Raw genomic sequence first — 27,845 nt, forward strand, 5'->3', positions numbered from 1 at the left:
CTAAGTCACACCAGGTCATTTTAGCACAGAGGTGACCACCAAGGCACGTACCATCATCTCATGAGATGAAAGGCTGCCAAAAAAAAGTATATAATTACAATCAGTGCTCAGTGAATTAAATCTAGTGAATAAAGTTAAAATTAAATAACAAGGGGATAGTAACACTAGGGGGTTCTGAATTTTTCAGGAAATTAAATCTAAGATTTTTAGATAATAAGAGTCTAGCTAAACATTTCAGTAACCTCCCCATAAGATAAAGTGATGTCCGCACAAGAGAAGCAGCTGATAGGTGAATAGCTGGTGATCTTTATTTATGCAGTAAGTTTAATAGTCTTTAGTAAATAGAGGCATAACAGGACAGCTGAGACCCATGGAGTGCACATCCTGTTACACGTGGAACTCCACAGCACTTCTTGTGTCCTGGACAAACACATGCAAGAAGTTAAAAGCAAAATAATGCGGATGCTGGAAATCTAAAACAAAAACAAAAATAGCTGGAAAATCTCAGCAGGTGTGACAGCATCTGTGGAGAAGAAGTCAGAGTTAACATTTTGAGTCTGTATGACGCTTCATCAGAAGTTGTCAGCCGCATGCAGCAGCACGAACTTTGGGTTTTGGAGCTTTAGCAGCACTGGCGTCAGTCCACATCTGCAAGGTTGAGAATTTCATGGATATTTATAGCTGTGATCGCCACACAGCTTAAGGGCATGCATCCAGAGAGGAAGTGGGTGATCACCAGACAATCAGGGAGGACCAGGCAGGTTGTGCAGCAGTTCCCTGAGTGCATCACGCTCTCCAACCAGTCTTCAATTTTGAATGCTGATGAGAGTTTTGGTTTCTCTGTGGTGTGCAGCCAGAGCCCAGGGTCTTGCAGGCAAAGTTTAGAAAGCTAGGAAAGAAACTAGCAAGTAGCACCTCAAAGAGAGTAATCTCCAGGTTACTCCCAGTCTCACATGCTAGTGAATATAGAAATAGGAGGATAAAACAGATGAATGCATGGCTGAAGAGATAGTACAGGAAGGAGAGCTTTAGATTCCTGGGACATTAAGACCAGTTCTGGGAGGAATCTGATTTGTTCAGGGTGAGTGTGTTGCATCTGAACAGAACTGGGACCAATACCCATGCAGGGTGATTTGCTAGTTCTATTGGAGAGGATTTAAATAAACTTGGCAAGGGTGTGGAAACCAGGAAATATTAGCAAGCAAAAATGAGATGCACAGAGAATTGGGAGAGACAGATAGCACAATTATAGGAAATAGTATAGTATTAAGTGGGATCAGAATAAGAGGGAACGTAACAAGGTCAAAATTAAGTTTGCTGTGCATGTAATGTATGTGAATGCACAGAGTGTCATAAGTAAGATTAGTGAACTGCAGGCACAGATAATTACGTGGGAATGTGATGTTGTCACGATAAGAGAGACCTGGCCCAAAAAAGGGCAGGACTCGGTATTAAATATTCCTGGATATAAGGTGTTCAAAAGATAGTGAAGGAAAGGAAAGGAAAAACGTGTGGGAGCTGTGCTGATTAGGGAGAACTGACAGTGCTGGAGAAAGAGGACATCCTAAAGGGGTCAAGGACAGAATCTATTTGGTTAAAGCGAAGAACAATAGATTATAACAATATTACACTACTGGGTACATTCTATAGACCACCATCTAATGGGAAAGATAATAGGAAAGAGGAACAAATTTGCAAGATTACAGAGAGGTGCGAGAACTATAGAGAAGTTATAATGGGGGATTTTAATTATCCTAATCTAGACTGGGATGATAATAGTGTAAAGGGCAGAGAGGGGGAAGAGTTTACAAACTGTGTTCTGGAGAATTTACCAGATCAGTATATTTCTGACCCAACGAGGGAGGCACTGCTGAATCTGGCTCTGAGAAATTAGGTGACTCAAGGGATTCAAGTGTGAGCAGGGGACAGTGATCATAGTATAAGGTTTTAGTTAGCTATAGAAAAGGACAAGGAGCAATCCAGTGTAAAAATAATTAATTAGAGGAGGGCTAACTTAAATGGGGTGAGAACTACTTTGACCCACATAAATTGGAATAAAGAAGTGGCCGGCAAAACTGTAACAATACAGTGAGCCCTTTTCAAAGCTGAGGTCGTTTGGGTATAGTTGAGATACGTTCCCAGGAGGGAGAAGGGTAGGACAAACAAACCCAGGACTCCTTGGATGATGACAGTTATAAAGATTAAGATAAAGGCAGAAAAAACGTATTACAAATGTCAAGTGGATAATACTATTGATAATCAGGCTAACTATAGAAAGTTCAGAGGGAAAAGGGAAAAAAAAAAGAAGCAAAAAGAGAGTATGAGAAGAAATTGGCAACCAATATAAAATGGAATCCAGAAGTCGTCTATAGGCATATAAATAGTAAAAAGGTGGTAAAGTGAGGAGTGGGACTGCTTAGGGACCAAAAAGAGGATTATGCATAGGGGTGGGTATATGGCTGAGATACTAAATAACTAGTTTTCATCTATCTTTACCAATAAAAAAGATGCTGCCCAAGTCATAGTGAAAAAGGAGCTGGCTGAGATACTGGATGAGCTAAAAATTTATAAAGAGGAGTTATTGGATAGACTGGCTGTGCTTAAAGTTGTTACCAGGACTGGATGAGATGAATTCAAGGATACCGAGGAAAATGAGTGGAAATTGCAAAGGCACCGGTCATAATCTTCCAATCCTCCAACTTACAGGACTGGTGCCAGAGGATTGGTGAATTGCGAATGTTGTACTCTTGTTCAAGAAAGGTTGCAAGGATAAGCCCAGCAGCTACAAACCAGTCAGTTTAACCTAGGTGGTGGGAAAGCTTTTAGAAATGATAATTCAGGTCAAAATTAACAATCATTTGGGCAAATGTGGATTAATTAAGGAAAGCTAGCACACATTTATTAAGGGCAAATCATGTTTAAGTAACTTGCTTGAGTTTTATTATAAGGGTTATGTGGTTGATGTGGTGTACATGAACTTCTGCAAGGGAATTGTTAAGGTGCCACATAACAGGATTGTCAATAAAGTTGAAGCCCATAGAATAAAAAGGACAGTGACAGCATGGATATGAAGTTGGCTGAGTAACAGGGAAAAGACTGATGGTGAACAGTTATTTTTCGATCAGGTGTAAGATATAATGGAGTTCCCCAGGCATTGGTTAGGACCACTGACTGCTTTTCTTGATCTATATCAATGATCTAGACTTTGATACACGGCGCACAGTTTCAAAATTTGCAGATGACACAAAACTTGGAAATATTGTGAACTGATGAGGATAGTGTTAAACTTCATGAGGACTTTGACAGGTTCATGGAATGGGCAGACAAGTGGCAGATGATGTTTAATGCAGAGAAGTGTGAAGTGATTTATTTTGGTAGGAAGAATGAGAAGCAATTTAAAATAAAGAACGCAATTCTAAAGGGGTGCAGGAGCCAATGCACAGAGGTACCTGGGCATATATGTCCAGAAATCATTCAAGCAGCTGAGAGGCTGAATATTCTGTAGCAAGTAGCTCATCTCATGACTTCCCAGAGCCTTTCCACCAATACAAGGCAGAATTCAAGAGTGTGATTGAGTAGATGGCATATTCCCCACTTGCCTGGATGTGCGCAGCTCCAACACCAGTCAAGAGGCCCAACAGCATTCGAGACAAAGCAGCCTGCTTGATTGGCACCCCATCCACCACCTTAAACATTCACCCTCACCACCACCGGCGCACTGTAGCTGCAGTGTATAACGTCTCCAAGATGCACGGCAGAAACTCACCAAGACTTTGACAGCACCTTCCAAATCCACATCTTCTACCATCTAGAAAAGCAAAGTTAGCTGGAACATGGGACAAATAAGATTACAACCACAGAATTGTTACAGCACAGAAGGTGGCCATTCAACCAGTCACAGAGCAACTCACCTAATCTCACGCCCTTGCCTTTTCCCCAAAGCCTGCAAATTTTTTCACCAGATAATTACCCAATTCTCTTCTGAAGGCCTCAGTTGAATCTGCCTCCACCACAATCTCAGGAAAGCATTCCAGATCCTAACCACGCACTGCATAGAAAAGTTATGAATGGGGGTAAATGTTTAAGGTGGTGGATGGCGTGCCAGTCAAGCAGGCTGCTTTGTCCTGGATGGTGTTGGGCTTCTTGACTGGGGTTAGAACTGTGCACATCCAGGCAAGTGGGGAATATTCAGTCACACTCCTGATTTGTTCCCTGTAGATAGCAGAAAGGCTCTGGGAAGTCATGAGATGAGTTATTTGCCACAATATTCAGCCTCTCAACTGCTCTTGTAGCCACAGTACTTATGCTGGTCTATTAAGTCTCTGGTCGATGGTGACCTCCCACCACCATCCCCAGGATAATGATATTGGAAGCTTCAGCAATGGTAATGCTGTTGAATGTCAACAGGAGGTGGCTAGATTAATTTCCTGGCACTTATCCAGCATGAATGTTACTTGCCACTTATCAGTCCAATCTAGAATCTTGTGCAGGTCTTGCTGTATGTAGAACTGTTTCATTAACTGAGGCGTTGTGAATGGAACTGTACACTTCAGATCTTATGTTGGAGGGAAGGTCACAAATGAAGCAACTGAAGGTGGTTGGACCTAAGGCTCTGTCCTGAGGAGCTCCTGGAATGATGTCCTGGGATTGAGATGACTAGCCTCCAATAATCACAACCATCTCCCTCTGTGTTAGATATGTCTCGAGTCACTAGAGAGTTCCCCTCATCACTGGCTCCATTGACTTAAATTTTACTAGGGCTCCTTCATGGCACATACTCAGTTAAATACTGCCTTGATTTCAAATACAGTTACTCTTACCTCACCTTTGGAGTTTAATTCTTTTGGATCAAGGCTATACTGAGGTCTGGAGTGGAGAGGCCTTGTCAAACCTAAATCTGAGTGGATTATTGGTAAGTAAGTATCGCTTGATAACACTGTCAGTGACACCTTACATCGCTTTGATGGTTGAGATTTGACTGTTGGGGCAGTGATTGGCTGGAATGGATTTATCATGTTTTTTTGTGGATAGATATACCTGCACAATTTTCCACATTGTCAGGCAGATGCCAGTGTTGTAGCTTGGCTAGAGGTATGGCTAGTTCTGGAGCACAAGTCACCCTGGCTGATGTGGGGTCTTTGCTGTCTTTATTGTGCTTAGCCCATTTCATATGGAGTGAGTCAAATTGGCTGAAGACTGGCACCTGTGATGATTGGGACCTTGGGAGAAGGCTGAGATGGATCATCCACTTGGCTCTTCTGGCTGAAGATGGTTGACAACACTTCAGTCTTGTCTATGCACCATTAATGAGGATGGGGATGCTCATGGAACTTCCTCCTTTCGTTAGTTAATTGATTGTCCACTGCCATATGCAACTGGAAGAATTTTGACCTGATCAATTGGATGTGTAATCATTTAGCTCTGTTTATAGCATGCTTCTTCTGCTGTTTAGTGTGCATGTAGTCATGTGTTCTACCTTCACACTCATTTTTAGGTATTCCTGGTGTTGTTCCTGGCAGGCTTTTCTACACTCCTTGTTGAACCAGAGCTGACCCTCTTGCTCGATGGTATTAGTAGAGTGAGGCAATATGCTGGACCATGAGGTTACAGATTGTAGTAAATTGTGGTGCCTCATAGTGGCCCAGTTCTGAACAGTCAGATCTATTCTGAATCTATCCCATTTAACACAGTGGTAGAGTCACACAATACAATGGAGGGTACGTCAGTGTGAAGATGGAGCTTTTGTCTCCACAAGGACAGTGTAATAATCACTCCTACCAGTTTTGTCAAGGACAGCTGCATCTGGAATAAGTTGATTGGTGAAGATGAGGCCAAGTACCTTTTCCCCCACATGTTGGTTCTCTCACCATCTGCTGGAGGCCCAGTCCAGCTGTATCTTTCAGGGCTCAGCCAGTCTGGTTAGTAATGGTGCTACCAAGCCACTCTTCAAGCCATTGAAGTCCCCCACTCAGAGTACATTCTGTTCCCTTGCAATTCACAAGACTTTTTCAAGCGGTGATCAACATGGAGGAGTACTGATTGATTAGCTTGAGGCACGGAGGGTTTGCAGGTGGCGGGTAATCAGGTGTTTTCCTTGCCAATGTTTGGTTTTGTATCATGAGACTTCATGAGGTCTGGGCTCAATAATGAGGACTTCCAGGGCCAATTCCTCCTGTCATTCTGCTACCGTCTCCACCCCTGCCCCCTGCCCCCCCAAAACTGGGGGGTTTGTTCTGGGATGGCACGTACCCTGGGATAGTGATGCAGGATTCTGGAAAGGAATCTGAAAGACATGATTCTTGAGTTGACTATGTCAGGCTGTTGCTTGGCTAGCCTATGAGACAACTGTCCCAATTTTCCTGGCATGTCTTTATTGTAGCACCATTGAAAGCATAACATATTGTTTTTGAGATGTTTCTGAGGAAGCATTCAACAATATGATTAGTCAAGCATTCAGATATCTTAGTGCTGCTATTGGGGGCCTGCTGGCACATCTTGGGGAGAGAAGCCTCCTTGAGCACCATATCTGCCAAAGGGAAATGTTTGACCTCTGCAGATGCTGCAAGTGGTAGCTCAGCATAGAACATCTCATATGGTGGAACTGCCTGATATCCGACAGATCCTCCTCGACTTTCAATACTCAACTGGGGAATTCCTGTCAGGAAAACTCATGGTGCTGCAGAAAAACAAATAGTTTGCATAAACTAGCAGAAAAAATTCTACAAGAAAAACAAAACAGAAGTGTTAGAAAATGGCAATAATCTGTGTACCTTTTATATTGCTTTGTTCTTTTCCTTGAACATTTAATAGGTTACCATCATTTAGTAATAAAAACAGAAAATGCTCGAAATGCTTTGCAGGCCTGGCAGCATCTGTGAATAGGGAAACAAAGTTAATGTTTCAGGCCAAGAACCTTTGTTCAGAACTGAAGGAAGATAAAAATGTGGTGCAAGTGAAAAGGGTGGCAGCAGGGGAGGAAGAACAAAAGGGAAGGTTTGCAATAGGGTAGCTGTGGGGGAGATTAAATAACAAACGATTTCATATACAAAGAAACTGTCTAACTGTCATTTAGTAACCCTGGTCAGCCATTTCACATTGCTGTTTTTAATGTCAGATATCCAGCATGCATGAATAGCTCCCAAATTAATATTAAAATGAAGCACCTATTGCTTGAAAGTTGGAATTTCTAGCACTGTTAATCCTTCACCCGTTCACCCACCAGAAGTGCATCAGAATAAAACCACAATGCATTTCCAATGAGCCAAGATTTCACCCCATTTCCTGCACCTACCTCCCCGATCACTTCCAAGAATCAGGGGCAAATTCTACTTAATGAATTTGTCCACTTCCCCCCAGGCTGTGAATGCACTTACAGGAACAAGAAAATGAGACTTGGTTGCATATCAGGCTGCCTTCTCACACAATTCATTTCTGAATGCTGGCAACAACATCAACAAGGAAGCCGGCTAGGGCTCTTATTGAAATTCATGGCCAGTTTTGTGTATTGGCTAAACCTCTAACACTAGGACAAAAACACTTCTAAAAGTTCAGCTAATTTAAAGCCAAAAACTGAAAGAGAACACAGGACCATTTTGGTAAAAGATCAGTAAGGAGGGATCCCTGAACCCCAAACTCATAGCCAACCCAAATCTGTAAGCACCCTTCACCCGTCACATACACCGTGCCTGCACAAGGAAGGGGTTGATGCAGATTCAGGATAACTGAGAAGTTTACATACAAGACAGAACTTGTCCTTTTTTTTAAACAATGGCCTCTATCTTTCCCTCGCGCTCCCCCTTCATTATAACCTTTCTTACCCACATGACTAGTCACTGCTCCTCTGAACTTTTGTTTCTTGGACTATGAAAGTGTTTTTTTCATTTCCCGTTCCCAATGCTCCCTTCAAAGCCTGAACGGCCACCTCTGGGTTGCTTTCCTGCCAGTCTGCAGAACTCCACTCAGATTCTCAATTTCTCTCAATCAGTGTTCTTACTCCACAGTTCTGCTTTCCTCTCACAGTTCTATTTTCTGTCATTGATTTTACATTCTTGAGCCAGTCAGAGCAGCAGCGGGAGTGGAGCTGAGTGAACCTGGGGATGAATAGCGCCAGTGGAGCTTCTCAATAAAAGCCTGAGGGTCGGAGCAGCAGTGAATCCCAACAGGAACCCCGCCACAATTCAAAAAGGCTGACGAAAGTGATGCCAGCGCAAAGCAAAGAGCTGATTGGTAGGTAGTGGGTAAGTTGTTTTTCTCCACTTTAAAGCTACATTAAGGATAGGTAAGACTTCTAGCTTTTATTAAAAAAAGAGAGCAACTTAAATAATTTTTTACTTGACTTAAATTTAGGGTAAGAGTATTTTAACTAAAGGTATGGCGGGGAGCTCAGTCCCATGTGCTGCACAGCCTACAGAATGTGGAACTCTTAGACGCTCCTGGCAGTATGGATGACCACATCTGCAAGAAGTGCCACCGGTTTGACCAGCTTCAGCACTGGGTTTCGGAGCTTGAGCATCGGCTGGAGGCACAGCAGTGCATCTGTGAGGCTGAGAGCTATGTGGATAGCATGTTTTTAGATGCAGCTTAAGGAATAGGTGACCACCAGTCAGAGGAAGGGAGGCAGGCAGGTAGTCAGGAAAGCCCCAGAGTGCGTCTCACTCAAGAACAGTTTTTCTGTGTTGGAAAACGGTGAGAGTGACAGTTCCTCTGGGGAATGTGGCCAAAGCCCAGCTGCAAAAGGGGGGAGGAGAAAGAGAGGAAGAGCAATAGTTGGAGGAGACTCAATAATGAGGGGTACAGACAGGCATTTCTGTGGCCACAGACGTGACTACAGGATGGTGTGTTGCCTCCCTGGGGCCAGGGTCAAGGATGTCACTGAACGGCCGCAGGACATTCTTAAGGGGGAGGGCAAACAGTCAGAGATTGTGGTTCACATAGGTTCCAATGACATAGGTAGAAAGAGGGATGAGGTCCTGCAAAAAGAATTTAGGAAACTTCGTAACAAATTGAAAAGCAGGACCTTAAAGGTTGTAATCTCTGGATTACTCTCAGTGCCACATGCTAGTGAGTATAGGAATAGGTGAATAAAGCAGATGAATGTTGGTGCAGTAGGGAGGGCTTTAGATTCCTGGATCACTGAGTCCATTTCTGGGGAAGGCAGGACCTGAACCGGAACGGGATCAACATCCTTGTGGGGCAGGGTTTGCTAGTGCTGTTGGTGGGGGTTTGCTAGTGCTGTTGGTTGATTTAAACTAATTTGGCATGGGGATACGGAATGGAGGTATTGTAGGGGGTGATGTACAGACAACTATAGAAGAAAAACCAAGCCAGTCTGGAAGGCAGAGCATATATAGTCAAGTTCAAGCACAAGGCAGCATGGCAAGGCTGGATAGCATTTATTTTAATGCAAGGAATTTTGCGAGTAAGACAGACGAGTTGAGGGTGTTGATTAATACATGGGGATATGATGTCATTGCTATCACGGAGACATGATTGAGGGAGGTGGAGGACTGGGAGCTCAATATTCTAGGGTATGGAATCTTCAGGTGATACATAGGGGTGGTGTAAAAGAGGAGGTGGTGGACATATATTAGGGGCAAGAGGATAACCAGGGAAAGAATAGGGTCCATTAGGGACCAAAGTGGCAATCTGTGTGAGGAGCCGGAAGATATAGGTGAGGTTTTAAATGAGCACTTTGCATCTGTATTCACTATAGAGAAGGACGATGTAGGCATAGAAATCAGGAATGGGAACTGTGATATACTTGAACAAATTAGCATTGAGAGGGAGGAGGTATTAGCAGTTTTAGCAGACTTAAAAATGGATAATTCCCCAGGCCAAGATGAGATGTATCCCAGGCTGCTGTGGGAGGCAAGGGAGGACATTACAGGGGCCCTGACATTAATTTTCAAATCCTCTCTGGCCGCAGGAGAGGTGCCAGAGGACTGGAGGACAGCTAATGTGGTACCATTATTAAAGAAGGGATAAACCAGGGAACTATAGGCCAGTGAGTCTAACATCAGTGGTAGGGAAACTATTGGAAAAAATTCTGAGGGACAAAATTAATCTCCACTTGGAGAGGCAAGGATTAATCAAGGATTGTCAGCATGACTTTGTCAGGGGGAGATCATGTCTAACAAATTTGAGTGAATTATTCGAGGAGGTGACTAGGTGTGTAGATGAGGGTAGTGCAGTTTAGGTAGTCTACATGGACTTCAGTAAGGCTTTTGTTAAGTTCTCGCATGGGAGAATGGTCAAGAAGGTAAGAATCCATGGGATCCAGGGCAATTTGTCAAATTGGATCCAAAATTGGCTTAGTGGCAGAAGGCAGATAGTGACAGTCAAATGTTGTTTTTGTGACTGGAAGCCTATGTCCAATGGCACGCTGCGGGGTTCTGGGTCCCTTGTTATTTGCAGTGTACATTAATGATCTAGACATGAATGTAGGAGGTATGATCAGTAAGTTCGCAGATGACATGAAAATTGGTGCTGCGGTAAATAGTGAGGAGGAAAACCTTAGACTACAGGACAATATAGATGGGCTGGTCAGATGGGCAGAACAGTGGCAAATGGAATTTAATCCTGAGAAGTGTAAGGTGATGCATTTTGGGAGGACTAACAAGGCAAGGGAGTACACGATGAATGGTAAGACCCTAGGAAGTATAGAGGGCCAGATTGGTGTGCATGTCTATAGATCCTTGATGACCACAGGACAGGGAGATAAGGTGGTTAAGAAGGCATATGGGATACTTGCCTTTATTAGTTGAAGCATTGAATACAAGAGCAGGGAGGTTATGATGGAGCTGTATAAAGCATAAGTTAGGCCACATCTGGAGTACTGTGTGCAGTTCTGTTTGCCACACTATAGGAAGGATGTGATTGTACTGGAGGGGGTACAGAGGAGATTCACCAGGATGTTGCCTGGGGTGGAGCGCTTCAGCAATGAAGAGGGACTAGATAGGCTGGGGTTGTTTTCCTTAGAGCAGAGAAGGCTGAGGGGAACCTGATATAGGTATACAAAATTATGAAGGGCATAGATTGGGTAGATAGGAAGAAATGTTTCCCCTTAGTGGAGTGGTCAATAACCAGGGAACATAGATTTAAGGTAATGGGCAGGAGGTGAAGAGGGTATTTGAGGAAAAATCTTTTCACCCAGAATACATGGGGGATATCTGGCACTCACTGCCTGAAAGGTTGGTAGTGGCGGAATACCTCACAACATTTAAGAAGTATTTAGATGAACACTTGAAACGTCATAGCATACAAGGCTACAGACCAAGTGCTGAAAAATGGGATTAGAGTTGATAGGATGGGCCTAAGGGCCTCTTTCCCTACTGTAAAACTCTATGACTCTATCTGCACTTCCCCTCCCCAATTCTGCTAGCTCTTCCTGGTTTTACTTTCCTCTCTGGTGCACTGTCACAAAAAAGTCCCTTTTCAATTTACATTCCTGCCCCAGTTCTGACCCCTTCTCCATCTGTGCCGCCTCCCCAATCCTGTTTCTCTCAATCTGAACTCCCACTTCCTGATTCTGTAGAGTACAATTCCACTCCAGGCTACAGATGGGAGTTGCATTACGAGCTGCAGAGGGACAGCCTGCAATAACTTTTTCTAAGTATTCTGTAGATTCCTGAGATCTAATTGTGAATTCCAACCTGGAATCATTCATTTGAAAGAATCAATGCTGCCTGAATAAAATATTGTGAAGTGGGTCTGGGTTCTGATTAAATCTATTGACTGGACACTTGAACATTTGACATTTTGCATTGTGACAAAATAACAGCAAAATTCCCTACATTACAACAGTGACTACAAAAGTTCATAATTGGCTTTGAAGCACTTTGGGACATCCTAAGGTCATGAAATCCAACATAAAAGATCTGAATCATCTGTAGTTTTAATGTTGACTTTGCACGGGGAATAATAAACTGTAATCAATTTTTCCCTCCTCATTAAGTCAAGCTATGAATCCACACCTACCAGTCCTTGGCAAGCAGTTCTCAGGGAATTCAAATTATGGACAGCACAGTAAGATAACAGCAGTGATTTTGGGGGCCTCACAACCAGGCCAGATCCTGTCATCAGCCCACCTCCATGCACAGGTCTCTTCCAACAGGAGCCTGTGGACAGCAATTAAAAGCAGGAGAACCAGCTGATATCTCACCTCCAGCAATGCTCCAACCAACTCCAGCTAACGCAGCACAGTTCATACCTGAGGAGACCTGATTTGTATATCCCGATTATTCACTATCCGGGTAGCCTGTGATCTTGTCCCTGTGATCCTTCATCAATCTTTCTGTAATACCAAAAAACAATAGATATTTACAGAAGTAGGCCCTCGACATTCCATGATCCAACAACTCTTATTGTTCATTATAAATTAATGATTTCCCCTCCCCACACCACTAAATTCCCAACTAGTCATTGCCTTTTCACTTTAGCACTCTCCATTAAATCTCCTTTTAGCCTTCTATGCTTCAGTGGAAATTATTCCACCATGGCATGTACTTGAGTGTAGCATTAAGAGAGCACTGCACTTCAGAGGTGCCGTTTAATAGATGGCACATTAAAATGAGGCCCGTCCTACCCCTCAAGTTGATGCAAAAGATCCCACCATACTATTCAAAGAAGAGCAGGGGCGTTCTCCCGGTGCCCTTGCCAAAGTTATCCCTCAAATTAACATCACTGAGAGCATTGCGGTTCGTGGGCCTTTGATAGATACAAATTAGCTGCCGCGTTGCCTACCTCACAACTACGCTTCAAAAGCTCGGAAGGGTCATACAGTCTCGAAACGCTAACTGTTTCTCCTTGCACAGATGCTGTCAGGCCTGCTGAGGTTTTCTGTTTTTACTTCAAAAGTACTTATCGGGAGTGAAAGGCGTCCTGATGTTGTGCGAGGTGCCATATTAATGAAAGTCTTTCTAGTTTCTTTTAACTTACTTATAATTTTCCACCCTTTAAATTGGCCTGATGACCCTGAGCTCTACATGCTACATGACCCCAATGTTTTGTAAGACGCAACAGACTTCATGTTGAACAAAAAGAATAGCTTAAGAGTACAGATCGATACTGACAGTGCTTTCTGCGTTTTTCTGGAGTCACTATGGTACTGATTATAGGGAACACGGTGAAATAATTAAAAAATGTCCTTCGTGGAACTGACTTTTTCTCTTGCACCCTTTAAGGAAATGCCTTTCTTTGCATCTCACCACCGCCCCCCACCCCATCCGAACGGTCTGATGAGACAGGAACATCTTTGGAACATTAACAACATTGTAGCGAGGGGAGCCAACCCTTTCAAAATCGTCAGGCAGTGACTTAGTGAGGGGATCGTCAGACCTCAGTTTTGTCAGCTTGGGGTTGTTATTGATTTGGAAGGCTGTCTCCGGAACAGATGAACTATTCCAGAATGACCCTGGAAACATTTTGTTTGTTTTCCTTTCAGTTTGAAAGATTGTGACAGTTGTAAATGAGCGACTTTTCTGGAGATAATGATGCATTGTTTACATTAACTCCTGACAGTTGTTTGATAAAACGGAAACCCCGCAAGTGCTGGGAATACAAATACGCTGCAGGTGCGTTAACATTTGAAGAGAAATACGACTGATAGATTCGGGCTTCACTCTTTGTTAGTTCAGGTGAAGATCTCTACCCAAAACATCAAGTTATCTTTTCCCATGACAAGCTTTGACAAACTTCTTGCATTTTTTAAATATTGTACTAACAATTTTAACATTTTCTTCAGCATGTATTTATTTGTTTTATTTTCTTCTGTTGCTAATATTGGACAACATTCTCCGATGCAGATATGTAGCCTCACACTGGAAATTACAAACAAAAACAGGAAATGCTGGAAAAACTCAGCAGGTCTAACAGCACCTGTGGAGAGAGAAACAGTTAACGTTTCGAGTCGGTATGACTTATTCAGAGCTGAAGAAGGGCTCTGAAGAAGGGTCATGCGGGCTTGAAACGTTAACTCTGTTTCTCTCTCCACCGATGCTGTTCGAGAGTTTTTCCAGCATTCTCTGCTTTGTTTCAGATTTCCACCATCTGCAGCATTTTGCTTTTATCTTACTGGGAACTACAAGTTCATCTTTCTAAAGCACACAATACGATCACGGGTACTGTGCTGAAACAATTTTCTTTACCCAGTTTCCTCCCGTCCTGCAGACATTGGCGCACCCTGGGATCCGTGTTTGCAAGCAACAGGTATCTACTTCCTCGATGTATGTGTTCTGCATTGATGAGTGTAAGCAAAAGACTTAACTACAGTGGAAAGAAATATGTTGTGTAAACTGTCTCTTTACTTCGTGTCACCACCACAATCAAGAGCAAGAGGCCTGGATGTCTTCCCTGTTGAGCCTCATGACATTCAAGACACGTGTAGCATACATAGGAATGTCAGTTCTCTTTGAAGGGGAGCAGGGGAGCGCTGCCTGGTGTCCGAGTCAATACTTATTCCTCAAAACTTTATCTAGTCATTATCATATCGCTATTCGTGTGTTCTCCCTGCTGTATCTCCAATATTAGAACATTAATTCCATTTCAAAAATATTCTATTGGCTGTAAAGCGCTTTGGGATACCCTTGAAAGGTGCTACATAAATGCAGGTCTTCCTTTACTGCTGATCCAGCTGATCAATTAAATCAGCATTGACTGGATATCAAATCCAACACATTCCTAGCAGTACAAAAACAGAATTACCTGGAAAAACTCAGCAGGTCTGGCAGCATCGGCAGAGAAGAAAAGAGTTGACGTTTCGAGTCCTCATGACCCTTCAACAGAACTGAGTGAATATTAGGAGAGGGATGAAATATAAGCTGGTTTAAGGTGGGGGTGGGGGGTGGGGGGAGAGAAGTGGGGGGGTTGTGGTTGTAGGGACAAGCAAGCAGTGATAGGAGCAGATTGTAGGGACAAGCAAGCAGTAATAGGAGCAGATATATCTGCTCCTATCACTGCTTGCTTGTCCCTACAACCACAACCCCCCCCCACTTCTCTCCCCCCACCCTCCACCCTCCACCCTCCACCTTAAACCAGTTTATTTTTCACCTCTCTCATAATATTCACTCAGTTCTGTTGAAGGGTCATGAGGACTCGAAATGTCAACTCTTTTCTTCTCCGCCGATGCTGCCAGACCTGCTGAGTTTTTCCAGGTAAGTCTGTTTTTGTTTTGGATTTCCAGCATCCGCAGTTTTTTGTTTTCATTTTTACATTCCCGGCAGTCGTAGTTCAGTGATACAAGTGTATATTCTCAATTGGTTGCTTCATTTGTGTTTACTGTGTTCCTGTTTTTCAGGCCTGCAGCATACTGTGGTTGTTGCCAGACTGGTCCTAGTAAGTATGGAGCAGGCTGGAGTTTGGGAACACTCTTGGGATTTACAGTCTTCATTAGCATAATTTGGCAACCTTCCACTGATACAAGCTGGCATGGATGAAATGTTGTATCAAGATGCTTCACTTACACTTGATGTCAACTCATTTCCTATTCAAAAAAGAAGAGATAGGCCAGAAAATTCTAGGTCAACTAGTGTCACTTTTGTTGTGGGTAAATTTCCAGAGTCCATTATATGGGATGAAATTAGTGAACAATTAGAAAGGCATGGGCTAATCAGAGAGAGTCAGCATGGATTTGTAAAGAGCAAACCAAGCTTGATTAATTTAATTGAACCTTTTGAGGAAATTATAGAGTGTGTAGATAAAGGGAATGTGGTGGAATGTGAAGTAATACACACTAGGGAAAAGGAACAATGATAGGGGCATGCTATCAGAGAGATCTAGGGGTGCAGAGAGATTTTTTAAAGCTGCGAGTTCAGATAGAAAAAACCATCAACATCTAAATGGAATTCTGTTTGTTATTAAAGCAAGGCAGTCACATTGAACTTGTACAAGACATTTTTATAGTCACATCAAGAGCATTGCGTACAGTTCTGGGCATGTCATTATAAGAAGTATATTTGAGTTATAAATAGCATTGAGCAGAAATTCATTGGTAAAATGCCAGGAATAAGAGGTTCTGACTATGAAGAAAGGCTAAAGAATTTGGGGTTCTAAATACTAAACAGAGAAAGTTAATGGAGATTCACTGAAAGTTTTATAAAAGATTTTGAGAGACTAAGTAATGATGATGGATTGTACCTACAGGTTGATGAATCAATAAGAAGGAAATCTCAGGAGTAATACTGGAAGAATAATGGGGAAATCCAGAGGATTTTTTCCCCAAGTTATTTATTAGACCATGGGATGCTTTATCACAAATGGCTGTTGAGGCAGCGTCCACAATATTAACAAAAATATTTGGGCCAATATTTGAAAAGGATGACATTCACTTGGCTAATTTTATCACTACCAGTGCACCATGGCTGTAGTAGGTACTATCTACAGGGTGCACTGCAGCAACTTGCTGAGACTTCTTTGACAGTGCCTCCCAAACCTAGATACTCCACCAGCTTTAGGGACAAGGGCAGCACCACCTGGTATGTTTGCATACAAATCACACATCATCCTGATTGGAATATATCATCCTTCCTTTATCGTCAGCAAGTTAAAAATCCTGGAACCACACCTACAGCACTCCAGGAGCACTTTCACCATATGAAGAGCAGCGGTTCAAGATGAAGGCCCTCTCTTGAAGACCACCCATTCAAGGGCAATTAGGGTCTTATACATGATGCCCACATTGTGAAAGTGATTTTTTTTAAATGTGAGAAAGGCAAGGGAATGGATTAGAGTCCCTAGTACAAACAGAAATACAAGATGTTTGACCAAGAATTTGCAGGTGGCTGATTGGCTGGTGAGTATTTCCTATTTTTCCTATTTATCTTAACTAGAGAATTTCAATTGGGGTAAGTAGAATATTTATTAAATTAATAAGAATATAATCACAGGCAGGACTAGAGACATTAATTAAAATTTAATTCGTAAGATAATTATTTAATCAAACATTATAAAGATGGCAGGGCAGGTGATGTGTTGGGGCTGCAGAATGTGCAAGGTCATGGACACCATTATGATTCAAGGCAAATACGTCAGCAGTAAGTGTCTGCAACTTGAGGAGGTCCGGCTCAAATTCATTGAGCTGGAGGCCAAGCTGCAGACACTGTGACCCATCAGGGAGGGGGAAAGTAATCTGGACATTTTATTCCAGGAGGTGGTCACATCCCTTAGGCTAGATAGAATTTTAGAGTTGGTCAATGGCCAGGGACAGGAGGGTATGACTGCAACTCAGCCAGGTATGGGGAACCAGCATGTAGTGTCGAAGGAGCCTCAGCCCCTGACTTTGTCCAATTGGTACGAGGTGTTTGCTACCTGTGTGGATGAGGAGAAGAACTGTAAGCTAGATGAGCACACTGACCATGGCACTATGGTGAAGGATGCTATTCAAGTAGGGGGAGCAAAGAGGAATGTGGTAGTGATAGAAGAAAGTATAGCCAGGAGGATAGATGCTGTTCTCTGCAGCTGTGACCAGGAACTCCTTGCTAGCCTTATGCCAGGGTTAAGGACATTTCCTGATGGCTGGAGAGGAACCTGGTATGGGGAGGATCTAGTTGCCACGGTCCATGTGAGAACCAACTCTATAGCTAGAACCAGAAATGATGGTCGGCAGAGAGAATTTGAGGAGTTAGGGACCAAATTAAACTCAGAACATCAATGGTAGTCATCTCTGGATTATTAGCTTAGCTGCGTGCCAATTGGCATAGGGTCAAGCAGATTAGAGAAGTAAACACATGACCCAGAATGGTGTGGGAAGAAGGGGTTTCAATTCATCAGGCAATGGCATCAGTACTCAGGGAAGATTGAGCTATTCCATTGGGATGGGGCTTCATTTAAACTGGACTGGCTCCAGTGCCCTGGCCAATCGTATAACTAGGGCCAGGATTTTATGTCCCCTTCTACCTGGTGGGATATTATGGTCCCACAAAACTGAATAGAGATTTAACTGGCTCGCCGCGTCCATTGTGGGGGAGACATGCCGGAGGGAGGCCATAAAATCCTGGCCTTGGGTTGTGGACAGAGTTTTAAACAAACAAAGGGAGGCGGGGGAGGGTTCAGGTGAAGAATGATTTAGAAATCCAAAGAGAAAGGTGGGTAAAGGCAAGCAGAATGGGACAGGAAAGGACAGAGAGGTTAACAAAAAATATACGTCAGCAAATAAGGTCATTGCAGGAAATAGAAGTAAAAAAATGAAATTAAATGTTCTTTATCTGAATGCACAAAACATCTACAATAAGATGGATGAACTAATAGCACAAATAGAGGCAAATGATTTAGATCGAATCGCCATTACAGAAATATGGTTACAATGTGATCAAGGTTGGGAAATAAATATTCCAGGGTACACAATATTTTGGAAAGACAGACAGAATGGCAAAGGAGGAGCAGTAGCCCTGGTAGTAATGGATGACATAAGGTCATTAGTGAGAAAGGATCTGCCCTCAGAAGACCATGAATTAGAATAGTATGGCTGGAAATTAGGAATAGCAAGAGTAGTTTATAGGCCCTTTAACAGTAGTTATACCGTTGGACAGAGCATTAAACAAGAAATTATTGGAGTTTGTAACAAAGGAAATGTAATAATTTTGGGGGACTTCAATCTTCTTATAAACTGGACCAATCAAATTCACAGGAGTGGCCTAGAAGATGAGTTTACAGAATGTTTTCATGACAGTTTTTGGAGCTATACGCTGTGGAACTGACTAGAGATGAAGTATTTTAGAGCTAGTATTGTGTAATGAAGCAGGGTTAATTAGTAATGTCATAGTGAATGATCCACTGGGAAATATTGATCATAATACCATTGAATTCCATGGGCAGAAATTTTACCTTAGTGGGCGGGCGCATGCCCGACCTGCTCGAGCATAAAATGTTGCACATTGACGTCGGGTGAGTGTCCCGGTGGGTGTGCGCGGGAATCCACAGTGCGCCTGATGGCAATTAAAAGGCCTGTTAAGGCCATTAACAAGGTAATTGAAACAAATTTTTCACTGCCCATCCAACCTTATGGTTGGCAGTCAGGCGAAAAGGCCAAGCAAACTTTGCACATTTTTGGAAACCTCATCCATGGGCAAGATGAGGTTTCCAACATCAAATAAAATGTTTAAAATTTCATTCATAACATGCCCCTACTCATGTGACAGAGTCATGTTTTATAACATTTTTTAAATCTTCATTTTTTTTTTAAAACTCTTCACCTCCCTGAGGCAGCTCTGTGCCCCAGGGAGATTTTCAAGCGCTTGCGCTCATCCTCCTCCCCCTCCCCCAACCCCCAGACAGGCAGCACTGAATGCTGCCACTCATGTTTCATGCTGGGCGAACCTTAATTGGCCTGCCAGCATGAAAACACGGTCCGGCGCTGATCGTAGCTAACGGTTGACTTCCCAACTGGCACCGCCTGTCCTCACCAAGCCTGTCCAACAAGGGCAAAATTCTGCCCCATGTTAAGTTTGAAAGCTCCATACTCAAATCACAAACAAGAATATTAAACTTAAACAAAACCAATTACATAGGTATGAGGAGGGAACTGGCTAAGATTAATTAGGTAAATAGACTAAAAAGTATGGTCATAAATGAGTAATGGGAGACATTTAAAGAAACAATTCCAAATGTTGAACAAAAATAAGTTCCATTGAATAGCAAAAACTGTGCAAGAAAGACCCATCCATGGTTCACTCGGTAAGTTAAATGATGGTATTAGATTGAAAGAAGAGATTCACAATCTCGCAAAAATAGTAACAAGTCGGAGGATTGGGAGTGTTTAGAAACCAACAAAAGGCCACCAAGAAGTGGATGAAAAGGGAAAAAATAGAATATGGCAGTAAACTAGCCAGAAATATAAAAACAGATTGTAATAGCTTTTGTAAATATATAAGAAGGAAAAGGGTAACTAAAGTAAAGTCTGGCCTCTTAGAAGCTGAGGGTGGAGAAATTATTATGGTGAATAAGGAAATATTGGAGGCCTTGAACAAATGTCTGGCTTCACTGGAGACACAAGAAATTGACAGTAACCTAGGGGCTAAAAAGAGTGAGGAAATTAAGGAAATTAATATCAGTAGAGAAAAAGTATTGGAGAAACTTCAGGGACTAAAATCCAACAAATTCCCGGGACTTGATAGCCTACACCCAAGGGTTCTAAAAAAAGATAGCTACAGAGATAGTGGATATGCTGACTATGATTTTCGAAAATTCCTTATGTTTGGGAATGACCCCATCAGATTGGAAGTTGGCAAATGTTACACTGCTTTTCAAGAAAGGCGGGGGCGGGGGGGGGAGGGGAGTAGACAATGTATTACAGGCCAGTTAGCCGAACATGAGTTGTTGGAAAAGTGCTGGAATCTATTATTAAGGAAGTTTTACAATGCTTTTCTAAGTGCATTATTATGCTTAGGACATGTCAACTTGGTTTTACTAAAGGGAAATCCTGTTTGACAAATTTATTAGAGTTTTTTGAGGATGTAACTAGTAGGGTAGTTAAAGGAGAACTAGTAGATGTGGTAAACCTGGATTTCCAAAAGACATTTGATAAGATGCAATGCAAAAGGTTAATAGCCAAGGTAAGGGCTCGTGGAGTTGGGGATAATGTTTTAGCATGGAAAACGGATTAACAGACAAGAAGCAGATTGTAGACATAAACTGTGCTTTTCAAGTTGGCAAGCAGTGAATAGTGGAGAGCCACATGGCTCAGTGCTAGGGCTTTAGCTACTTTAAATCTATACTAATGACTTAGATGAACAAGAACATGAGAACTAGGAGCAGGAGTAGGCAATTCAGCCCCTCAAGTCTGCCCTGCCATTCAATACAATCATGGCTGATCTCATTTTGGCCTCAACTCCAATTTCCCGCCCTCTTTCAACCCATTACTAATTAAAAATCTGTTTATCTCCTCCTCAAATTTATTCAGCAACCCGGCATCCACCGCACTCTGAGGTAGTGAATTCCACAGATTCACGACCCTTTGAGGAAAGTAATTCCTCTCAACTCTGATTTAAATCTACCACCCCTTACCCTAAAACTATGGCCTCTCATTCTAGAATGCCCCACAAGGGGAAACATCGGCACCACGTTTACTTTGTCTATCCCCTTTAGCATCTTATATACCTCAATTAGACCTCCTCTCATCGTTCTAAACTCTAGCGAATATAGGCCTAAACTGTTCAATCTCTCCTCATAAGACAAGGCCTGCATCTCTGGAATCAATCTAGTGAAGCTCCTCTGAACTGCCTCCAATGCAACTACATCCTTCCTCAAGTAATGGGAACAAAACTGTGCACAGTACTCCAAGTTCAGTCTCGTCAATGCCTTGTACAGTTGCAACAACACTTCCCTATTTTTATACTCTATTCCTTTAGCAATAAATGCCGAAATTCCATTTGCCTTCCTTATTGCCTGCTGTACCTGCATACTAGCTTTCAGTGATTCACCTAGATCCCTCTGCACTGAAGCATTCTGAAGTTTCTCTCCATTTAAATAATAAGTTGCCTTTTTATTCTTCCAACCAAAGTGGATAAACTCACACTTATCCACGTTAAACTCCATCTGCCAAATTTTGGCCCATTCACCTAACCTGTCCATATCCATTTGTAAATTTCTTATTTCTTCATTGCAACTTACTTTCCCACCTATTTTGGTGTCATCTGCAAATTTAGCTATATAACCTTCTATCCCTGAATCCAAGTCATTAATATAGATTGTAAATAGTTGGGGCCCAAGTACTGAACACTGTGGCATCCAATTAGTTACAGCTTGCCATCCAGAAAAAGGCCCATTTATCCCAACTCTCTGCCTTCTACTGGTTAGCCAATCCTCTATCCAAGCTAATATATTACCCCAATCCCATGTGATCTTATCTCGTGTATTAACCTTTTGTGCGGCACCTTATCGAAGGCCTTCTGGAAGTCCAGATATACAACATCTACAGGATCCCCATTATCCGCTTTGCTTGTCACATAGAATCACAGAATCACATAGTGCAGAAGAGGCCCTTCGGTCCATCGAGTCTGCACCGACACTTGAGAAACATCTGACCTACCTACCTAATCCCATTTACCAGCACTTGGCCCATAACTTTGAATGTTATGACATGCCAAGTGCTCATCCAGGTAATTTTTAAAGGATGTGAGGCAACCCGCCTCCACCACCCTCCCAGGCAGTCATTCCAAACCATCACCACCCTCTGGGTAAAAAGGTTTTTCCTCGCATCCCCCTTAAACCTCCTACTCCTCACCTTGAACTTGTGTCCCCTTGTGACTGACCCTTCAACTAAGGGGAACAGCTGCTCCCTATCCACCCTGTCCATGACCCTCATAATCTTGTACACCTCAATCAGGTCGCCCCTCAATCTTCCCTACTCAAATGAAAACAACCGAAGTCTATCCAACCTCTCTTCATAACTTAAATATTTAATCCCAGGCAACATCCTGGTGAATCTCCTCTGTGCCACTTCCAGTGCAATCACATCCTTTCTGTAATGTGGCAACCAGAACTGCCCACAGTACACTAACTGTGGCCTCATCAAGATTATATACAATTCCAACATGGCCTCCCTACTTTTGTAATCTATGCCTCGATTGATAAAGGCAAATGTCCCATGTACCTTTTTCACCACCCCATAAACATGCCCCTCCACCTTCAAAGATCTCTGGACACAGACACCAAGGTCCCTTTGTTCCTCAGAACATCCTTGTGTCATGCCATTCATTGACTACTTCCTTGTCAAATTACTCCTTCCAAAGTGTATCACCTCACACTTTTCAGGGTTAAATTCCATCTGCCATTTATCTGCCCATTTGACCATCCCGTCTATATCTTCCTGTAGCCCAAGACACTCAACCTCACTGTTAACCACCTGGCCAATCTTTGTGTCATCCGCAAACTCCCTAATCCTACCCCTCACATAGTCATCTATGTCATTTATATAAATGACAAATAATAGGGGACCCAGCACAGATCCCTGGACCATTGGAAGCCACTGGACTCTGGCTTCCAGTCACTAAAACAGCCTTCTGTCATCACCCTCTGTCTCCTACAATGAAGCCAATTTTGAATCCACCTTATCAAAATACCCTGTATCCCATGTGCATTTACCTTCTTAATAATTCTCCCATTTGGGTCCTTGTCAAAGGCTTTGCTGAAATCCATATAACCTACATCAACTGCACAACCTCATCTACACACCTGATCGCCTTCTCAAAAAATTCATTCAAATTTGTTAGGCATGACCTCCCTCTGACAAAGCCATGCTGACTATCCCTGATCAAACCTTGCCTGTCCAAGTGGAGATAGATTCTGTCCTTCAGAATTTTCTCCAATAGTTTCCCGACCACTAATGTGAGACTCACTGGTCTATAGTTCCCTGGCTTATCTCTACAACCCTTCTTAAACTTCTTCAAAGAACTCTAGCAAATTAGTCAAACACGATTTACTCTTCATAAAACCATACTGATGCTGATAGATTGAATTTTGACTTTCCAAGTGCCCCATTACTACTTCCTTAATAATGGATTCCAACAATTTCCCAATGACAGACGTTAAACTAACTGGTCTATAGTTTCCTACTTTCTGCCTCCCCCATTTTTTGAATAAGGGCATTATATTAGCATTTTCCCAATCCACTGGAACTTTTCCAGAATCTAGGGAATTTTGGAATATTATAGTCAATGCATCCACTATCTCCACTGCCACTTCCCTTTAAGACCCTGGGATGCAGGCCATCAGGTCCTGGGGACTTGTCACCCTATAATCCAAATAGTTTGCTCAGTACTTACCTTTGTTTAACTCCAGAACACTAGTGTGGGACTCAATTTGATTAGTCCAGTCTATATGCATATTAAAATCACCCATGATTATTGCCGTGCCTTTCTAACATGCTCCCAGTATTTCCTGGTTTATACTGTGCCCTACTGCTGAACTACTGTTTGGGGACCTATAGATTACTCCCACCAGGGACTTCTTTCCCTTGCTGTTTCCTGTTTCTACCCAGACTGACTCTACATCTTGCTCTCCAGTGCCGATATCATTCCTCACTATAGCACTGATCTCTTCCTTTCCTAACAAAGCTACACCACCTCCTTTTCCTTCCTGCCTATCCTTCTGAAACACTGAGTACCCTTGGATATTCAACTCCCAAACCTGTTCTCCCTGTAACCACGTCTCAGTAATTGCCACCAAATCATACCTATTTATCTCTATTTGAAGAAACAGAAAGTAATGTATCTAAGTTTGCTGATGATACAAAGCTAGGTGGAAAGGTAAGCTGTGGGGAGGATACGGAAAGGCTGCATAGAAATATAGACAGGTTAAGTGAATGGGCAACAAGATGGCAGATGGAGTACAATGTAGGGCAGTGTGAAGTTATTAATTTTGGTCGTAAGAATAGAAAAGCAGAATATTTTTTTAAAAGGTAGAAATTTGTAAATGTTGTTCGAAGAGACTTGGGTGTGCTCCTACAAAGTATGCAGAAATTTAGCATGCAAAATGCAGCAAGCAATTAGGAAGGCAAATGGTATGCTGGCCTTTATTGCAATGGGACTGGAGCACAGGAATAAAGAAATCCTGCTACTATGATCCTGGGTTTTAGAGAAAGCACATCTGGAGTACTGTGTGTGGTTTTGGTCTCCACATTTAAGGAAGGATTTTTTAAAATTCACTTATGGGTTGTGGGCTTTGCTGGGTATGCTAGTATTTATGGCCCATCCCTTGTGGCCCTTGAAAAGGAGGTGAACTGCTGCAGTCCTTGTGGTGTAGGCACACCCACAGTGCCATTAGGGAGGGAGTTCCAGGATTTTGAAGGAACAGTGATATATTTCCAAGTCAGGATGGTAAGTGACTTGGGGGGAACTTCCAGGTGGTGGTGTTCCCTTCTATCTGCTGTCTTTGCCTTTCTAGATGGTAGTGGTCATGGGTTTGGAAAGCGCTGCCTGAGGAATGTTGATGAGTTTCTGCAGTGCATCTGGTAGATGGTAAACACTGCTACCACTGTTCTTCAGCGGTGGAAGGAGTGAATGTTTGTGGATGGAGTGCCAATCAAGCAGATTGCTTTGTCCTGGATGGTGTCAAGCTTCTTGAGTGTTCCTGGAGCTGCACTCACAAAGGCAAGTGGAGAGTATTCCATCACACTCCTGACTTGTGCCTTGTAGATGGTGGACAGACTTTGGGGAGTCAGGAGGTGAGTTACTTGTTGCAGAATTCCTAGCCTCTGACCTGCACTTGTAGCCACAGTATTATATGGCTATTCCAGTTCAGTTTTTGGTCAATGGTAACCCCCAAGATGTTGTTCGTGGGAGATGGTAATGGCACTGAATGTCAAAGGGTGATGGTTAGATTCTCTCTTGCTGGAGATAGTCATAGCATGGCACTTGTGTGGCACGAATGTTACTTGCTACTTGTCAGCGCAAGCCTGGATATTGTCCAGGACCTGCTGCATTTGGACTTTGGCTGCTTCAGCATCTGAGGATTCGTGAATGGTGCTGAACATTGTGCAATCATCAGCGAACATCCCCACTTCTGACTTTATGATGGAAGGGAAGCCATTGATGAAACAGTTGAAGATGTTTGGGCCTAGGACACAACCCTGAGGAACTCCTGCAGTGATATCCTGAAACTAAGATGATTGACCTCCAACAATGACAATCATCTTCCTTTATGCAAGGTAAGACTCCAATAAGCGGAGTGTTTTCCCCCTGATTCCCATTTACCCCAGGGGTCTTTGCAAGGAATCTTTGATCAGTTAAATGCTTATTTGATGTCGAGGGCAGTCACTTTCATCTCACCTCTGGAGTTCAGCTCTTTTGTCCATGTTTGAACCAAGGCTGTAATGAGGTCAGGAGCTGAGTGATCCTGGCAAACTGAGCATGAGTGAGTAGGTTATTGCTCAGCACCTGCTGCTTGATAGCACTGTTGATGACCCCTTTCATCACTTTACTGATGATGGAGAGTAGACTGATAGGGCAGTAATTAGCTGGGTTAGATTTGTCCTGCTATTTTTGTACAGGATATACCTGGGCAATTTTCCACATTGCCAGGTAGATGCCTGTGTTGTAGCCATATTGGAACAGATTGGCTGGGGCGTGGCATGTTCTGGAGCACAAGTCTTCAGTACTATTGCTGGAATATTGTCAGGCCACATACCTTTGCAGTATCCAGTGCCTTCAGCCATTTCTTGATATCACGTGGAGTGAATTGAATTGGCTGAAGACTGGCAAGACTGGGGAAGTCTGGAGGAGGCCAAGATGGATCATGCACTCGGTGCTTTCAGCTGAAGATTGTTGCAAATGCCTTATCTTTTGTACTGATGTGCTAGGCTCCTCCATCATTTAGGATGGGGATATCCTCCTCTTCCAGTGAGCTGTTTAATTGTCTACCACTATTCATGACTGGATGTGGCAGGACTGCAGAGCTTAGATCTGATCCATTGGTTGTGGAATTGCTTAGCTCTATCGCTTGCTGTTTATGCTGTTTGGCACAAAAGTAGCCCTGTGTTGTAGCTTACCATGTTGACACGGTGGGATGAGGTAATCGGCAGGAGGTTTCCTTGCCCATGTTTGACCTGATACCATGAGACTTCATGGGGGCCAGAGTCAATGTTGAGGACTCCCAGGGAAACTCCCTCCCCACTGTATCGCCATCTCTGCTGGATGGGACAGGACATACCCAGAGATGGTGGTGGTGATCTGGGATATGTTTCAGTGAGTATGACTAGTCTGTAAGACAGCTCTCCCAATTTTGACACAAGCTGTTGTTATTTCTATTTCCTAGGTCAATGCCAGGCAGTCCATCCGGTTTCATTCCTTTTTCATGCTAGGCCATTTCAGAGGGCATTTAAGAGTCAACCACATTGCAATGGGTCTGGAGTCACATGTAGGTCAGATTTCCTTAAGGGCATGAGTGATGGGTGATGGGGTTTTAATGACAATGAACTTCATGGCCATAAATAGACTTTTAATTCCAGCATTTTATTGAATTCACTATCTGGCATCGTGGGAGTCACACTCCGGTCCCACAGCATTACCCTGGGTCTCTAGATTACCAGTCCAGTGACAATACCACTACGACACCACTTCACCTTGCATTGGAGGCTCTACAGCGAAGGTTCATTAAAATGGTCCCTAGGTTGAGCAGTTGCCTTATGATTAGAGGCTGAGTAAATTGAGCCAAATTTTCTGGAGTTCAGAAGAATGGGTGATGATCTCATTGAAATATACAGTATTCTGAAGGGGCTTAATAGGCTCGACACTGAGAGATTCCAGTGGTCAGGGAATCTAAAACATGAGGGCACGGTTTCAGGATAAGAGGTCAATCACTTAGGACTGAGATGAGGAGAAATCACTTCCTTCAAGGGGTTGTGAATCTTTGGAATTCTCTACCCCAGAGGGCTGTGGATTCTCCATCATTGAATACATTTAAGGCTGAGATGGAGAGTTGTTTGGTCTCTCAGGGAATCAAGGGATGTGGGGAGTTGAAGCTCAAGATCAGCCGTGGTGGTATTGAATGGCTGAGCAGGCTCGAGGGGCCACATGGTGTACTCCTGCTTCTATTACTTGTGTCCGTGTGCATCGGCACTGTTGTTTTCTTCTCGCTCTCATTGATCCGCTGCTCCCATTTTCCCCGTTGTCCTCTTCAGCAGCTGGGGCACAAGTTGCGCAAATGTGGTTTCACATATACCTGTGTTATAAATTAAGGTAACCCGCAAAAATCTATCTGGACTCATTGGTGTAAGTTACTCCCTTAAGGGGACTGGTTACCTGCTTCTTCTGGACATTGACTGGCATTGTTCTATACCTACTATTACAGTAAAGAAAACCCAGGAGCTGAACAATGAAACTCCTTTGTCCTCTGGACCAATTCACCTGTCTTTCGTG

This window comes from Carcharodon carcharias, chromosome 13, assembly GCF_017639515.1.
Source record: "Carcharodon carcharias isolate sCarCar2 chromosome 13, sCarCar2.pri, whole genome shotgun sequence".
NCBI lineage: Eukaryota > Metazoa > Chordata > Chondrichthyes > Lamniformes > Lamnidae > Carcharodon > Carcharodon carcharias.